Source organism: Papio anubis, chromosome 7 (genome assembly GCF_008728515.1).
Source record: "Papio anubis isolate 15944 chromosome 7, Panubis1.0, whole genome shotgun sequence".
In the NCBI taxonomy this organism is placed as follows: domain Eukaryota; kingdom Metazoa; phylum Chordata; class Mammalia; order Primates; family Cercopithecidae; genus Papio; species Papio anubis.
This window is the reverse complement of record NC_044982.1, coordinates 3338687-3357024: the sequence shown is the minus strand read 5'-3', so window position 1 is coordinate 3357024 and position 18338 is coordinate 3338687.

The following is an 18338-nucleotide window of genomic DNA, read 5'->3' as shown; positions in this document are numbered from 1 at the left end:
CTACCTCCAGTGCCTGCACTTCAGTTCCTGCCCACGAAGGGGTCAGGGGAAATTTCCTGCTTCAATGGCTGCAATATTCTGAGGCCTGCAAGGTGAGCACCTTCCCCAGAGGCTGTGCATGTGCTTCTGCCAGGCCCTGGCTGGAGTCAGTTTATTACACTTAGCAGTGAAGGAAATAATGTATACAGTGGTCCATTTCCAAGACAATGGGCCTTGAATCGGCTTGGGTCAGCAAACTACAGAAGAAACAAGATATACTAGGCCCCTGCTTGGATGGCTGATGCCTGCTTTTCACCGTCCCCCTGCCCCTTCTCCTGCTTCCCTCTTAGTTGCCCTCATCCAAACCAAAAAAGTTTAGTCTAAAATGAAAGTTTACTAGCCTGCAAAATAGCTTCCTTTGTCTGTTCTTAACAGCCTGCCCAGCTACTTAGGTCATAAGTCAAATACTTGAAGAGCCCCTGAGCTAACTAGGATTGCAATGCATTGTGGGCTGCAACAAAATGCAGCAAGACAACCCTAAAGAAAACACCTAAAGCCCCTGCCCAACAGCCAATAGGCGACGTCCAGGAAGGTTGTGACCCCACAGTACTCAGCCTGTGAGGAACCAGGGGAGAGACCTACACACTAGGGGATAAATTGCTTGTTGAAACTGTGCTGGGTGTGCCAGCCCATCAGACACCCGATCTTGCAAGACTGTCATTAAAAGTCTCATTTTCGGGCCGGGCACAGTGGCTCAAGTCTGTAATCCCAGCACTTTGGAAGGCTCAGAAGGGTGGATCACGTGATCAGGAGTTCAAGAACAGCCTGGCCAAGATGGTGAAACCCCGTCTCTACTAAAAACACAAAAATTAGCCAGGTGTGGTGGCGGGTGCCTGTAGTCCCAGTTACTTGGGAAGCTGAGGCAGGGGAATCACTTGAACCTGGGTGGCAGAGGTTGCAGTGAGCCAAGATTGCACCACTGAGCTCCAGCCTGGGCGATAGAGTGAGACGTCCAGGAAGATCGTGATCCCACAGTACTCAGCCTGTGAGGAACCGGGGGAGGGACCTGCGCACTAGGGGATAAATTGCTTGTTGAAACTGTGCTGGGTGTGCCAGCTCATCAGATACCTGATCTTGCAAGACCGTCATTAAAAGTCTCATTTTCGGGCCGGGCACGAAAATCTCAAAAACAAAAAACAAAAAACAAAAACCTCTCACTTTTGTTGTTCTCTGGGTCTCTGAGTCCGTTCTTTGGGTTTGGACAGATTAGTTTATCTCTCACATTTCTCACAGTAGGAAATGTGAGTTCCGGGGGAGCATTTGCCAAGTGTAGGTTCACTCTGGGTGACCCAACTGTGACTGTGAGACCCTTTGTGCACCCAGTACAATGTGGAGGGGACTTCCTTGGGGACACTCCACTTGGGCACACAGGGGTTTGTGTTCTGTTTCCCGTCCCCTGGAGCCCATGGCAATCAATGTTCTCATCCACCCCTAAACTCTCCTGGGCTGACCCCACAGAGTCCTGCCTCCCTTCCCTAGGGCCTGATTACCTTGCCAGCTCTCCAGTCTTTCAAAAAGACACATTTTAAAACACCGAGTCCACCGTAGGATCTGGTTTCAGTGGGAGTATTGGTCTGACCACACGGGTCCTCCCAGCTACTCTCCTCCCACTCCTGTATCTGTGGCCCGAGCCCACTTCCTGGCTCATTCCCCTAAGAGGCTGAAATCTGAAGCAGAAAGGAGCTGGGCCCAGGAAATTAACTCGGGGCATTTTTTTAATGCTACGCCCACATGTTCCCGTGTGACCGGTTATGGGAACCTGCACAGATGTGGCCAGGGGAGGGCCCTTTCCGCTGCCAGGGGGATGCCGCCACATGCAAGCAAGGGCAAGGGTCCTGCCCCTCCCTGCACCCAGGAGGCCTTCCAGAATCGACCCAGGGTTGCAATGACGGGTGCAGTAGAGACCAGGAGAATCAAACATGGGTGGGGCTGGGTGTGGAACCCCAGGATTCTGGCCCTGAGCTGCAGTGGGCAGGGTGGGAAGAGGGCGCAGTGTGAGGACCCCGCCCACCTCATGGGGTCCCTAGAGAGAGCCGGTGCCAGAAGTCCTGGGATACAGGAGGGTCCACCCCAGGGAAGGAGGCCCCATGGCTCCCTCAGCACCCAGGGCCTCAGGTGTGTGCTGGAAAATGGGGCCAGGGTCACTTTTAAATATTTTCAATGATTTCCTCAATTATTCAACTGGAGTTACTAAATATTCCAATTGTGATTACCTAATGATTTAAAAAGCTTTGTATTAATACTTTGAAAAAGTATAGACTCACAGGAAGTTACCAAAATAGTAGAGTCCTGTACTCTCCCCATTCCCCTCAATGGTGACATCTCACTAAGGATCAAAACTAGGAATCTGTGCTCTTTTCACTTTTTTATTTTATTATTTTTTTCACACAGAGTCTCACTGTATCACCCAGCCTGGAGTGTATTAGTGCGATCTCGGCTCACTGCAACATCTGCCTCCCAGGTTCAAGCAATTCTCCTGCCTCAGTCTCCCAAGTAGCTGGGATTACAGGCGCCTGCCACCAGGCCCAGCTAATTTTTGTATTTTTAGTAGAAACGGGATTTCACCACGTTGGCCAGGCTGGTCCTGAACTCCTGACCTCAGGTGATCTGCCTGCCTTAGCTCCCCAAAGTGTTGGATTAAGGGCGTGAGCCACCGCACCCGGCCTTGTGCTCTTTTTAAATAACACCTTATTCAAATATAATTCACGCAGAGTGCACAATTTCCTGGCTTTTATATATCTATAGGGCCGGATGTCATTTTTAAAGAAAGTCAAAATGGAGAATGGGCTGAGCCTCTCTCTGGCCAGGGGTTCCATGAGTGCACGGTGGGGTTTCATGGTTTCCTAGAATGATATCTGGAGGCCTCTCCCCTCTGTTGCCCCATGGCAGGGCTGCCTGAGCACCACAGATCATGCTGCCGTGGGTGGGCAGAACAGGCCCCTCCCGCAGGGGCACTGAGTGCTGTGATTTGTGCAGACTGTGTTCTGAGAGTTACTTTTGCTATTTGAAAGGCTATTTAGCCAATTTGACACAGAATTCCACCAGATTTGCATGTTTTAAGTCACTTATAGCATTGTATGTAATAGTAACATTTAATTTCCATGTAGTTCTAAATGTATTTATGACCTACTTACCAAAGTTTTTAAAATAAGAGATAGTGTTTCCTGGGTAACTTAATTTTATATAGAAACAGAGGGAGCCCAGCTCAGTCAGTCTGCATTATAATTGACATAATTAACATATGCACTTGAAAACTGAGTGCAAATAGTTTAAAAACGTTCTGGGGCCTCTTATTGGATTCTCCTTCTTGGGCAGGTCCTGGCTGTCAAATGCTGTCCCCAGCACCCCCAAATCTACAAAGTAGAAGCTTAAGATCTGCAGAGATGGGTAGAAAGCCTCAGTAAGACAGCTAGGTTGACCAACTTGTTCCAGCTGGCCTGGGATCCTGCCAGCTTTGAAGTGGAAACCCTGAGGTCTGAGGGCACCCTCAGTTCTAGGCAAACCGGATTGTTGGTTGTCCTTCCGGCAGCATGCGTGCTTGACTTTGATGCAAAAATTTCTTAACACACACATGCTTCTTCCTGTCAACACTCCAGCTAAAGGCCACTGGACGCACTTGTAGCTGAGCAGTTTGAGCTTATGCATCGCAGAGAGGAAGAGCAGGCACCACAGGAAGTGCCAGACATGCGCTCAGAGGGGTTAGAAAGAACTTGTACCCACACTGAGCCAGAACTGGGGGCTTGGGGGAGGGTGTGAAGAATCAGGGGTTCCCTGTAGTGTGGATGCTGTCAGAACTCAGGCTGGTTCTGTGATCAGGCGTCTCAACAAAGCTCCTCGGCAGTGGGCAGAGAAGAATGGAGAACCCGTAAAGCAGCTGCTGCCACTCATTTTTGCCAACAGAGGGGCTGGCTGGGAATTTGAGGGTGGCACAGTGACCTTGCTTTTGTCTGTGTTCGGACAAAGTTTAAAGTGGCCTTGTCTTGTCTAATTCTGTCGCCGTCTCAGAGACACCCCGTCTGATATTGGTGTTCTGTGAGGTGGCTCCTGTCCGACAGGAGAATAACTCAGCCCAGCTGTGTTACCACCAGCTTCTGGGGACAGGGCTGCTCCTTTTGTCTCCCCCCACAAAGCAGGGAAAGGTAAGGAGAATACTGTTAAAATGGGCCAGGCATGGTGGCTCATGCCTGTAATCCCAACACTTCAAGAGGCTGAGGTGGGTGGATCACTTGAGCCCACGAGTTCAAGACCAGCCTGGGCAATATGATGAAACCCTGTCTCTACAAAAAATACAAAAATTAGCCAGGTATGGTGGTGTGCACCTGCAGTCCCAGCTACTTGGGAGACTGAGGTTGGAGGATCGTTTGAGCCCAGGAGGTTGAGGTTGCAGTGAGAGGAGATTGTGCTATCGAACTCAGCATGGGTGACAGAGTGAGGCCCTGTCTAAAAAAGAAAGAAGGAAGGAAGGAAGGAAGGAAGGAAGGAAGGAAGGAAGGAAGGAAGGAAGGAAGGAAGGAAGGAAGGAAGGAAGGAAGGAAAGAAAGAAAGAATACAGCTAAAATGAAAACCTGTATTCCTCAAAGTCACTAATGTCAAATGACAAAATACAACAAATTCAGTTCAGATTGAATAGGTTTTTATCTGCAATTCTAGACTTGGACAACCCCTCATTCTCAGGAAATAGAAGGAGCATTTGGATGAGCTGAGCAGGAGAGGTTGGCAGGAAGGGGTGGAAGAAAGCAGGAACAGAGACCAAAAAGCAGATTGGTCATCTCGAAGTTACTTTCCTTGTCATGGTGAAAGCACAGTGGACTTCCCTTATCACCCCGGCTAAAACTGGCCTATCTGGGAATTTGGGGTCTCTCTCTCTCTCTCTCTCTCCCCCTCCCTCCCTCCCTCTCTCTGTCTCCTGAAAGAGGGTCAGATAAACAACTTAGTGTCTGCTCAGTGATGTGAAACTCCCTGCATGAGTAGCTGCATTTTGGCTTGGTCTGTTGGTCCTAGTGCAGAAGCTCAGTCCAAACCAATGGCATCCTCTCTGTTTATTTAACACCAGCAATAAAGTAAAAAGGGACGTTGCACAATTCCAGAAGATACCTTAATACGTGTATCTGAAAAATACTAGCGTCCAGAAAACACAAAGCACTCCTACAAATCAATCATACCAAGACAGGGACCCAGTAGAAAAATTGGCTTCTTAAGATTGAAATGGGAATGTCAAAAACGTACACTTCCAAATGGCTAATAAGAATATGAAAAAGTGTTTGACTTCCTCAGTCATCAAGGAAATGTCAAGTAAAATCAAAATTTGATGCAATTATGCACCCACCACTGGCTAAAATGGAAACAACCGAGAATATCAAGTGTTGGCCAGGATGGCACTCAGAGGCATCACACTTTGTTAGTGGGAGTGCACTTTGTACAAACACCTGGCAAAACTGTCTGGAAGTGTCCACTAAAGCGGAACCTACCCAAACCCTGTGACCCAGCAACTTGCTCCATGCACAGCAGAACCTGTATATATCTTTACCAGAATACATGGACAAGAATGGCTGGCCGTGGTGGCTCACGCCTGTAATCCCAGCACTTTGGGAGGCTGAGACGGGCAGATCATGAGGTCAGGAGATCGAGACCATCCTGGCTAACACGGTGAAACCCTGTCTCTACTAAAAATACAAAAAAAATTAGCCGGGCGTGGTGGCAGTGCCTGTAGTCCCAGCTACTCGGGAGGCTGAGGCAGGAGAACGGCGTGAACCTGGGAGACCGAGCTTGCAGTGAGCCGAGATCGCACCACTGCACTCCAGCCTGGGCGACAGAGCGAGGCTCCATCTCAAAAAAAAAAAAAAGAAAATCTTCTCTTTTAAGCTATCTATAATTTACTACAATTTGATAAAATAAATTTTTATAAACAAAGATAAAAAATTTGTGTTTTATCTCCTCACTTGATTCCTCCAAAATGTGAAAACTATATGTAAGTATATGTATGACAATATGGTTATTTATATAAGTCCAATAAAATATGCTCTCTTTATAACAAAATACAATGAAAAACACTGGTTTTACTACCAAGACTGACTAAAATGTCATATTTTAAAATACACATAAAATATCTGACTTCAAGGGTTCTCAGCCTCACAGTAAGTTAATAAAAACTGTCATTTTCTGGCAGGCCCAAGAACCTTAGGACTATGAGTAAAATCTAAAGTCTTACTTGGTTTGACTTTCTAGCCTCAAGAGATTTTTCATCTGAAATTCCTATATGATCAAGGTAAAAAAAGAGTTATATTCCTTAAAAAAAAAAAAAAGCTATAATACACCTGTTATTAGATTTTAACTCTATGCACTATTTTTGAGTTCTTATCTACTTTAGACTCGACTAAATCCTAAATTCTTCTAGGTACCTCCAATCCAACTTTCTTCCATAAAATTACCAAAATGAAAAGTGCTCTGTTCCTGAAGCCCACTAAGCTAAAACTAAACAGATATTACAAAACAAAGTCCAAGGCGGGAGGATCGCTTGAAGCCAGGAGTTTGAGAACAGTCTGGGCAACAAAGTGAGACCCCTTCTCTGCAAATAATAAAATAAAATGAATTAGCCAGGTGCTATGGCATATATTAATACCTGTAGTCTCAGCTACTTGGGAGGCTGAGGTGGGAGAATCACTTGAGCCCAGGAGTTAGAGGCTGCAGTGAGCTATGATTGTGTCACTGCACTCCAGCCTGGGCAACATAGCGAGACCCCTGTCTCTACAAAAAATAAATTAGCTGGGTGTGGTGGCACACGGCTATAGTCCCAGCTACTTCAAGCCTGCAGTGAATTTGGATTGCCCCACTGCACCTCCAGCCTGGCAACAGAGCGAGACTCTGTCTCTAGAAAAATAAAAACAAAAAAACAGTGACCAAAGCGCAGCATGGGGATCCTCTGCACCCCTCCCTATAAACATGGCACTGGGTGGCGCAGTGTGTGTGGGCTGTGGTCTGCAGCTTGAGCGGGGCCTTGGCACCTGCCATGCCTCACTGGCCGAGGTCTTGGTGGCTGGGGGTGGGCACGGTTTGCACACGGAACCTGCTCTGCTCTCAGTGCATGAATTCACAAGGAAGCATGATTGGAGAACAACAGGAAATGGTATGGGAACAGTGTGAATCAGGCATTTTGCACAGGAAGCGTTGGGAGATGTTTTTACTGTAGTCTGCCTGAAGCTGGGACAAAATTAAACAAACAGGATGAATTTGGTGCTTTGGAAAGTGTGAAAGCTGTTAGTGAACTCCATTCTCCTTTATGAGGAGAAGTAACTGAAATTAATGAAGCTCTTGCAGAAAACACAGAACTTATCAAAAAATGTTGTTATAAAGATGTTTGGCCGATCGAGATGACACTGAGTAACTCTTCAGAACTAGATGAACTTGGCCAGGTGTGGTGGCTGACACCTGTAATCCCAGCACTTTGTGAGGCTGAGGTAGGTGGATCATCTGAGGTTAGGAGTTTGAGACCAGCCTGGCCAACGTGGCAAAATCCTGTCTCTACTAAAACACAAAAATTAGCTGGGCGTGGTGGCAGGCGCCTGTAGTCCCAGCTACTCAGGAGGCTGAGGCAAGAGAATCACTTGAACCCGAGAGGCAGAGGTTGCAGTGAGCCAAGATCGTACCGTTGCACTCCAGCCTGGGCGACAAGAGCAAAACTGTCTCAAAAAAAAAAAAAAGAAGAACTAGATGAACTTATGAGTAAAGAAGCTTATAAAAAATACGGAAAAATCTATTAAGGAGTGAAAATGGAACCCCTAAATAAACTAGTATGAAATAATTTAAAATAGAAAAATAAAAAACAAAATTAATGAAGTAAAAAACAAGTCTTACGCCTGATATATGAACCATACCAAAAGTTCACCAAATTGCATGACGCCATAATCAGAGACAACCAAACCACAAACCAAGAGGAGAAGCTGGTGTTTTCCCTGCTACAAACAGCTTTTCCAGCAGGCATGGTGCCTGTAGTCCCAGCTACTTGGAAGGCTGAGGCCGGAGGAGTTAAATGTCAGCCTGGGCAACATGATGAGACTCCACTACTTAAAAACAAAAGTTGAAAAATAAACCTTAAAAAACGGGTTTTCCTAGGATGTTGTTATAAGGCTCCATATAGTAATGAGACTCTCACCCTCTCAATGCCACTATTTCACTTGGCAGGATAATGCCATAATTAAAATTTCACAATAAGTAACTGCTATAGGTAACTTGAGAAAACCTGACCTAAAAAAACAATCCTTTTAGTCCACCTAGTGGGCACATTTGGCATTTTCCCTAACACAATTTTTTGTTCGAATTGTGCTAGTGGTCCCTTTTATAAAGCTGGCGTCCGCTAGTTTAATTCGATCCTGTATGGAATACCACAGAGTGGCTATCACAGGCCTTTTGTTTAATTTACTGCCCTTAGGCTGGGCTGTTAGTTCAAAAACCATTTCTAGGAACTAAGTTTATTATATTGTTGCCAATTTTTTCATTGTAATTTTTAAATGTTGTTCTTACTGCCTGTCTCATCTCAACGAAGCCAACTCTCCTAACAGGATAATACTTGCTCAGCACTTCCAGGTAATGACTAATGCCTATAAAGCAGATGAAATCAAACTTAATACTGGACTCCAGATGAAACTGCTTTGAGGCCAGGAGCGGTGGCTCACGCCTGTAATCCCAGCACTGTGGGAGGCCGAGGCGGGCAGATCACCTAAGGTCAGGAGTTCGAGATCAGCCTGGCCGACATGGTGAAACCCTGTCTCTACAAAAAAAAAAAAAAAAAAAGAAAGAAAGAAAGAAAGAAAAATTATCAGCTGGGCATGGTGGCGCATGCCTGTAATCCCAGCTATTCAGGAGGCTGAGGCAGAAGAATTGCTTGAAACCAGGAGGCAGAGGTTGCAGTGAGCCAAGATAGTGCCATTGCACTCCAGCCTGGACTATAAGAGCAAAACTACGTCTCAAAAAAAAAAAAAAAAAAAAAGACTGCTTTGAGACATTTTTTCCTTCTGGCCTTGTGATTACACAAATGTGGCCCAGGTTGCTGACACAGAGCCCCCATGTTCCCTGCAATGTGGGACAGAGACAGCTAGTACAGGCCCGTCGCAGCACCAGGGACAGATGAGCCTGGCTGCGGAATGGCTGGTTAGCGATGCTTTCAGAGAAACATCTTGATCAAAAGGGAAAAATGTAAAGCTAATCACACAAACTGGGTCACTCTTGTCCTACGCAATCGAGGGTCAAGAGGCCGGCGGAAGGAGCACTCGGGGCATGTAGAATTTCTCCTAGAATGGCATTCTCTGTAAGCCCGGCTGCTGAAACTGCTGCCGCCCCCTGAACCCAGTTTACCTCACGCCTACTAAACAACCCGCTGACACAACTCACTCGCTTCACCCTCTGCCCTTGCAGCAGGACCAGCCAGTCGGAGCTTGCCAGCTCCCCAAACTCACCAGCGCCAATGAGCTTCCTCACAGAGCAGTAGTACTATTTCTTCTCTTTATAAAACCTCCAGCCTTTCTTCATTCTTTGGACATCCTAAACCACCCAGGCTACAGATACCCACAAATTACACTTCTTTCCCCAAATGAAACATTTTAATTTCAAGGATTCATCTCTGTGTTTAACTTCAACACTGATAACAGGGAAATATGCAGCTAAGAGACCTCCAACCCCCAGGGGTTCCCTTCTAAGCACCCCCTTAGTCAGCCCAGACTTCCTAGGGGTGGGGAATGACTGGGCAGCTCCACCCGTGACAGTGGACTCTGCCCTGTCCCTGATCGAAATGACTGACAGCAAGCTCTCCTTCAGGCCCGGCCTCCCCGGAGTTCTCACTTAGCAAATAACTTTCTAAAGAGAGCACAGTACTTTGTCCCTATGTGTGGACTGACAATGAATAAAAGCAGCAGAAATCCATGGTGGACTTTATCTCAGAGAATAGAGGACAAAGATCAACAACAGGTCCTGTAGGATTCGGGACACTGGTCACCCATGTAGGCACGGAAAGGGGAAAACAGAATCCACCTTTCTGGGGCCAACCTGACAATTTGTACGCAAAGCACAGGAATTCCACACAAGGAATTTGGCCTAATAAAAGTAATTAGGGCTCGCGTGCTGCCTCAGCCTGTAATTCCAGCACTTTGGGAGGCTGATGCAGGAGGACTGCTTGAGCCTAGGAGTTGAAGACCAGCCTGGGTACCATAGCAAGACCCTATCTCTACCAAAACAAAACAAAATAAAACAATACAAAAATTAGCTGGGTGTAGTAGCATGCACCTGTCTAAAAAGAAATGTAATTAGTAACAGGAATGCTCCAGACTCAGAAGAAAAAAAGAACAAAACAATATTTTTAAACTGCTAAGAAGACCAAAAAGTATTTTGAAACCATGAGGTAAAATGACTTCAATGGCATATGAAAAATCAAACTGTCAGCCAGGCACAGCGGCTCATGCCTATAATCCTAGCACTTTGGGAGGCTGAGGCTAGGGGATTGCTTGACCCCAGGAGGTTGAGACCAGCCTGGGCAACATAGTTAAACCCCATCTCTACAAAACTAAAAACCTCAGCCAGGTGTGGTGGTGCAGACCTGTAGTCCCAGGTACTTGGGAGGCTAAGATAGGCGGATCCCTTGAGCCCAGAGGTTCAAGACAGAAGTGAACCATGACTGCACCACTGTACTCCAGCCTGGGTGACAGAGAGACCCTGTCTCAAAAAACAAAAACAAAAATCAACAATTGTAGTGAAATAATTTAAAAAATAACATTGTAGAGCAAATGCTTCTCAGACCTCGTGGTGAATCAAATCATCCGTGAGCTAATACAATCTACAGGCTGGATCTGTGTTTTCCCAGGCACCCCAAGCAATTCTGATGCCCCCACACTTGAGACCACTCCCAAAGCTGGAGGAAGATTTCCGGGGAAAATACTATCTGTAGCCACGAGAAAAGTCATGTCAGTGACAGGTATCATTTCACTCTGTAAACACATTGAATGTATAGAGAAAAAGAGTAGGGAGAGAACCTCCTACTGAAACATCAGTTATCCTAGAAGCAAACAGGGATTTTATATCATCCTTCAGTTCACCTGAGACATCAGTTCCATTCATGACTAGACAAACATTTAACATGGTCAGGCCTGGGTCACAGGCCCCTGGGGCTGGCAGAGCCTTGCTACTTCAGGATCAGAGACACCCCGAGCCTGTTAGTAAAGGCAGCACCTCAGCCTCACCCAGGACACAGGACACTTTGAGGAAAAGGAAAGAGCCTGGCCTGGCAGGACCTTGGGTCTCCAGGAGCCACAGTGCAGGTCAGACAGGATCAGGGAGGTCTCCATGACAGAGGCATCCTCTTGCTGGAGCTGCACACAGACAGCCTGTCAGCACAGGAGGCCCTAGAATGACGGCACTGGGGGGCCTGGTGAACGTGGTAGGGCCCTGGATCCAGCCCTACCTGAAGCTCTCCTGGGATGTTCATCTAAATGCACCACTAAGATGCCCCACTATGTCTTCTTTCTCTTAAGACCTTTTAACGTTGGATCATCTAGCACAGGCAACCAAAAGATTTTTACCTAAAGCACTATCTTCCTAGAAGTGGGATTACTGCATCAACGGCGTCTGTAAGGTCACTTTGAGCAAGTGTGCGCCACAGGAGCCTCCTGGAGCCGCACAGGGGAGCCGGCCGCACGTGCTCTTCTACCACGAAGGGAGTCTGGAGAGAGTGGGCCGGGCTGCTGGGGGCTCTGGGGCATCGGCTGCCAGCGCGGAACTCAAGACCCAAGCCAGGTCGTTGGCCTCTCGGCCTCGGCTCCTCTCCTCTGAGCAACGTGAGTAGTAACATTGCTGCTCCAGCGGGTGCAGGTGAGGGGGAGCGGGAGGCTCCGGGCAGGCTGGGCGCAGGGCCAGGACACCCACTGTGCTCAATCCAGGGCCCAACTGTGATGCTGACAGTAGGGGAACCTCAGCGGGTCCTGCCACACTCTGAGCCTCAGTTCCTTCTGATCAGGGGGACACGGTTGCAAGCGGTCAGCACCTGAGGTCCCGCCAGTGGGGAGGGATATGGAGTCTCTGAGTGTGGCCACAGGAAGCAAGATTTTAGGAGGCTGCTGTTGGGGAGACTGGAGGTTCAGAAGGAGTGAAGGCACTTGAAGGGAGGGGCCTGGGGCGTGGCCTGTCCCGGGTGGTCCCCACCGGCCCCAACCTCACCAAGCCTTGGTGCCTATGGGAGGGGCTGCCGATGCCCCTGCTGCTCCCACTGGGTCTGGGACAGGCACGGGACCCTGGAGCTGGCTGCCCTCCCAGCTCTGCCCTCCTTCCTCCCAGCCCGGCCTTCCTGCTGCCCAGCCCCTCCCTCTGGCCTCCCAGCCCTCCCAGCTGGACTCACTCAGGCCAGCAGGTGAGCCCTGCAGGACCCAATCCTGGCTGGGGGAGGGGCATAAGGAGCGAGGCCCGAGGGTCTGGCTGGGCTCCTTGACGGTGCCTCAGTGGGTCCTACTCTTGGTCTTGCTGCCCAAATGCACGGCGGAGACCCAGGCCAAGGAGCCTGCTCCTCTCCAAACTTAAAGCAGTCCTGGGCCTTGGCCTCATTCCCCGGGAGGCTCCCAGAAAACCCAGCATATGGAGGGTGGAGCCCGTCCCCACCCAGAGGCCTCGAGCCCAGGACAGCCCAAGGCCTCCCTGATGACTCTTGGATGCTTCCCACGCCTGGGCCAGGGCCAGTGGCTTAGGGGGCTGTTTACCTGACATGGTGCTGTCTCCCCACCCGAGGACGGGGGACTCCTCAGTCTCTCCAGCCTCCTACCACCTGGACACCGGTAGTCTCAGTCCAGGGCTGGAGCACAGGGCAGTTACTGGGATGCTTCCTGGTCCATTCCTGTATCTGGGGGTCCTGCTTTGGTCTTCAGGACGTGTGTCCGGGACAGGGGACTGTTCATCTTCTGAGGATTTGTCCTGCAGGCGCCCGAGTCTGCAGATCTGTGGGCGCTGGTCCTGGCTCCATCTTCCTGGGCTGTCTAGGTTTGGGTCCGGGTCGGGGTCCAGGTGCGGGTCGGGGTCCGTGGCTGGAGCCCCCCAGGTGATTGTCCTGCGCCGTCATCCCCGGGCCAGGTGGGCAGAGGCTCTGCCTGCTCTCAGCTGTTCTCTCTCAGCCTGGTTCCATCGCAGCCGTCTTCCTCTGATTACTGCCGCCTCTCTGGCCTCCTCCGGAACCTGCCCAGGTGCCCCTCGCTAGTTCCCAGCTCCCCTGTCTACCCTGGGCCTGTGCTGTCCCTCCCTGCGGGGTTCTCAGTTGCCCCTCCCGTGGGTCAGGTCAGGAGAGAGGACAGGCATGGGACTCCGTCTCTCCCTCTGGGGCCCTCAGGTATGTGAAGAATGTCTGATGTGTCCAGACCCCTGCCAGGGAGCCCGCCACAGCCAGCGCCCCTCCAGCTGGGAGCTCAGACCCCTGCCAGGGAGCCCGCCACAGCCAGCGCCCCTCCAGCTGGGAGCTCAGACCCCTGCCAGGGAACCCACCACAGCGAGGGCCCCTCTAGCTGGGAGTGCATTCCTCAGTCCTGGTGAAGGGAAGATATGGGATGACCTTGTTGGCTGTGGCTGTGACCTGGGGCTCAGGCCAGCCAGAGCGGGGATGGTGGCTCCCCGATTCTAGAGCTCTGCCTGGGGGACACAGACTGCCCTGGGGCTGGTCCATAGCACAGTTGTCCTCCTGGGGCAGGGACTGGTTCTGGGCAGTGGTGGCAGGAGAGTCCTTGTGGTCTCCTGTGAGGCTCTCCCCACCTCTCTCCTTCCTTCCTGTGCCCTCCATGGCTCCTACCCCTTCCTGATGGCTGTGGCCTTCAGCAAACATCTGCCTCTCTCTGAGCCTCAGTGTCTCCATCTGTCATGGCAGGTGGACTGGCTAGGGGGGCCCTGCTCCCAGCAGCAGCTCCAGGAACCCCGTTGTGGGCACAGACCTGGCTCTGCCTCCCCTGTCCTGAACTGCTTGCGCCCAGGGCTCTGGTCACCCCTCTCCGCTCCATGACCATTCACACGCCTTATGGTCTACAGGGCCGGCCACTCCATGGCAGCAGCCATCATCTGCAGGAGAGGCCTCAGGGACCCCGGGCCTCCGTCCTCCCTGTGCCCCTAGACCTAGTGGACCCCAGGCCTCTCCCCCTCTGGCCTTGGAGGTGCTCACGACTTGTTCCATTCGGGCCCCATCTAGGTTCATCCCTACTCAGTCCTGCAAGCCATGGCAGCCTTGCATGTCCCATGTCCCTGCCCATGGGGCCGCCTGCCCCCCTGCCCCTGTACCCTCTAGAAGGTTCCCCCTCCCTCTGTGCCCTCTAGAAGTTCCCCTTCTCCTCCCCTCCCCCACCACCCCTGTGCCCTCTAGAAGGTCCCCCCTCCCTTCCCCTCACCCTAGGGCCTCATTCCCGCCTCCTGCTCACAAACACTCAGCACTTTGAGCAAGGACTTGTCCGGGGTTCACCGGTCACATTTCAACTTGTAGCAGCGTAGAGTCCCATGTCCCTGCCCAAGGAGCCCCTGGGCCCTGCCACCCCTGCACCTGCTAGACGGTCCCCTTCCCCTCCCTGTTAGAGCCCTGTCCCATCCCTTCCACAAATGCTGAGGATTTAAGTCTAACGACTCCTCTGGGCCCTCTCTTGGGGCCCTGCCCTCCACCTCCTGGAGACCCCAGGCCCTCCCCCCAGTGCTTCTGGATCCTTCCAGGTGAGTCAGCCGTGGGGCAGGTGGGAGGGAAGGTCTTCCAGGCAGCCCCTCCACCCAGGGACCGATGGCCTGTCCTGGTCTCACATTTCTTGCTGGGTTGGGGGGCATGGCCACACCCCCTCTGCTGGCCTAGAGACTTAGGGTCCCCTATAATGAACCTGAAGGGACAGAGCTGGAAGTCAACTGTGTGTGCAAGCCTGGGCTTGTGGGCCAGGATGGAGAGCAGGCACGCCTGGCCCCGCTTGAAGGCGAGGTGCTCTCCGGAGTAGGCAGACGTGACCCTGTTCCTGGGGTCTGGTCACCACGGGAAGATGAGAGAAGGGGGTCCTGTGTGGACTGTGGGCCTCAGACAGGGGCACTGTGGCCGCCCAGGTAGGGTGTGAGGAAGGAAGGAGGGAGGGAGGGAGGGAGGGGAGTGGACCCTGGATCCCCTGGCTCTCTGTCCCTTAGAGGACACTGCCCCTTGGAGAGCACCACAGTGGGACTTGGCCCAGGCAGGTCAGAGTTGCTTGACCCCAGGGCCTCCTGACCCCCTGACCCCAGGGAGGGACACTGAGGCTCAGAGTCCTGATATCTTGCTCAGGGTCACAACCTGGGGCAGCGCTGGGTCCCAAACCCCTCCCACCCCTGGACTCACTAACTGTCTGGGTCTCCTGTGGCCTCGGGAGGCCCAGAAGGATGGAGTGGGCCCAGGATATCTGCCCAGGCAGGCTCCACCCCGACCCAAGCACATGCCTGCCTGCTGGGGACACAGAGGCCTCAAGTCCAGCTAGCAGCAGGCCTGGGTGACCACGGAACAGGGAACCCACTGTCCCCTTGCCCCCTGGCTGCTGGCAGAAGGGCTGCGTCAGACCCGGCTTCATGTGGAGCTTGGGAGGTTGGGGAGGTTGGGTCTCCTGTCCTGAGGCTCTGGTGAGTGAGAGGGACTGTCCCTGGCCCTGGCCCCTGGTCACAGTCGCCATTGGATGCTGCCGCCGCCAGGCTCTTCCCTCCCTCCCTCCCACTCCCTCCTCTGCATCCAGGGTCCTGCCTCAATTGGGTCTCGCCTCTCTCCTGACTCCTGTCTTTCCCCCGACCTCCCTGTGGTGGCCACAGTGGCTCCTGCAATCAGGCCTCAGTGGTGCTGGGGGCTGCCTGTGGCTCCCTCCCTCTGGATCAATTCCCGGCTTCCTGTCTGCCCTTTGCCCCCTGTGCTCCTCAGGGATTCCTGTCATGGGTGCCACCTGCTCCAGGAAGTCCTCAACCTTGTGGTTCCCTCTGTCCAAAATCTCCAGCACCCTTAGTGCAGACTCCTCCCCTCCTTTGTTCCTTCTGTTTGCCCATTCTGTCTCCTGGGTCCCTGCTGAGTCCCTGTTGTCCGGTTGTCACTCTTTGGTGTCCAGGCCTCTGTCCCTGCAGCTCTGGTTCCCCTGTCTGTGAGCGTCCACTCATCCCTGCAAAGGCAGCATCTTCAGGGCAGGGGTTCCGGCTCTGCCAGCCGTCTCTGCCCTCTGCCTGGGGCTGCCTCCATATCAACAACTCCTTCTCATGTGTGTGGTGGGGTGACCCCGGCTGGCCTGCTCTGCTCAGGGGGAGGGGAAGTTTGGGGACCAGCACACAGGCTTTGCATCAGCCATGTCCATCAGGCCCCTGCGGCCAATGCCCTCCAGGTGGTGGCTGTGTTTAGGGCCCGGCGCTGAGTCATTGGCCGCCTGGGTCCCGAGACACTTTCTTCCTTTTTATTATCAATAAGTGTATTTGTATAGACTTATGGGGCACACGTGATGTTCTGTTCTGTGTATGAAATGTGTAATGATTGTCCGGGCACTGTAGCTCACGCCTGTAATCCCAGCACTTTTGGAGGCCGAGATGGGTGGATCACCTGAGGTCAGGAGTTTGAGACCAGCCTGGTCAACATGGTCTACTAAAAATCTCTACTAAAAATACAAAAATTTAGCCAGACGTGGTGGCAGCTGCCTGTAATCCCAGCTAATCGGGAGCCTGAGGCAGAAGGATCGCTTGAGCCTGGGAGGTGGAGGTTGCAGTAAGCCGAGATCGTGCCAGTGCACTTCAGCCCGGACAACAAGAGCAAAACTCCGTCTCAAAAAAAAAAAAAAAAAAAAAGGTGTAATGATCAAATCAGAATGTTCAGGGCACGCTGACCTGGAGCACTCGTCACCCCTACGTGGTGGGAACACTGCAATCTTTTCTTCTGGCTATCTTGGAGAATGCGGTAAATACAGCTGTTCCATGGCAGCCGGTGACTGCAGTTAATGTGAGGCTGTTCCCTGTACCCGTGTGTACCATTGAGCATCCTCTCCATCCGCTCCCCCCAACCCACATGCCCCCCCAGCCTCACGTCAGTATCACTCTCTCCCTCCCTGAGAGCCACGTTAGCCCCCCGCGAGTGTGAGGACCTGCACATTGTCTTTCTGTGCCTGGCTGATTTCACTTCACGTCGTGACCTCCAGCTCCATCCATGTGGCCGCATGAGGGGATTCCCTTCTCTTGATGGCTGAGTGGTACTGCATCGTGTGCACCACGTTCCTTATCCATTCTGCCGTTGATGCCTATTTAGGTGGATTTCAGCAGCTGAGCAGCGCTGCAGTGAACGTGGGGTGCAGGCGTCCCTGTGTGCTGACTTGTTTCCTTTGATAACTGCTTGGTGCTGGGACTGCCGGATCCTCTGGGAGTCCTATGTATGTAGTTTTGTTTCCTCTGGACACTCTGAGCTCTCCAGGGAGCAGCCCTTCCTGTGGCTCCAGCCCCAAGGGGGCCTCTCCTGCAGGGGTGGGCTGGGCAGAGCCCTGGGGGAGGTACCAGGGTGCAGCTGGAGGCCCCAGATCCTGCTTCAACTTGGGCTGGCCCTGGAGGAAGTGTAACTGCTGCAGCCCTGGGGGCTCAGGACCAGCAGCTGAGAGGCTGCCCACGGCAAGGGGAGTGTGTATGTATATGGCGGTGGTGGGGCTGGCTTTCTCTCCAGAGTGGCCTGAAATCCCATCTGACACAGGCCTGCTCCTGAATCGCCTGGCTGCTTATGAGCTGTGCGCTCAGGGAGAATACCTGCCCATCTCACCAGGTGCCCAGATGCCCCCAGTGAGTCCACCCCACAGCTTTCCACCTGGTCACCCCAAGCCCCAGGTGAGACTGAACAACCTGCCTCACTAGGGAGGCTTCCAGGCTGGAGTGGAGCAGCCCCGGGTGGAGCTCAGGCCTGCAGGTGAGTGTGCAGACCCAGGTGTGTGTGGGACAGAGCCAGCCCCTCTTGGTGACAGGGATGTAGGTACAGGTGACAATGGGAGGCTTAGCCCAGCCTCAGGTGCCTGAATAACTTCAAAATCCTTGTCGTCCCTGAGGCTTTGGACTGATGTGTAACTTGCAACCTAAGAACATTCTTCAGATGCCTGCTGGACAGCCCGAGAGTAGGAAACTCTGGGTCACCACCTGGCAGGACCCCGCCTCCCCAGGTAGGGCTGAGTGGCCGTGGCTGCACACGACGTTCAAGGTTGTTGAGTGCACTGTGCTGTCAGGAGAGTCTTAGTTTTGAAGAAATGGGGCAAATGAAGGGGTGTTTATGTGATAACAAGCGTGCTCTGGGAATAACCAAAAGAGAATAAGCT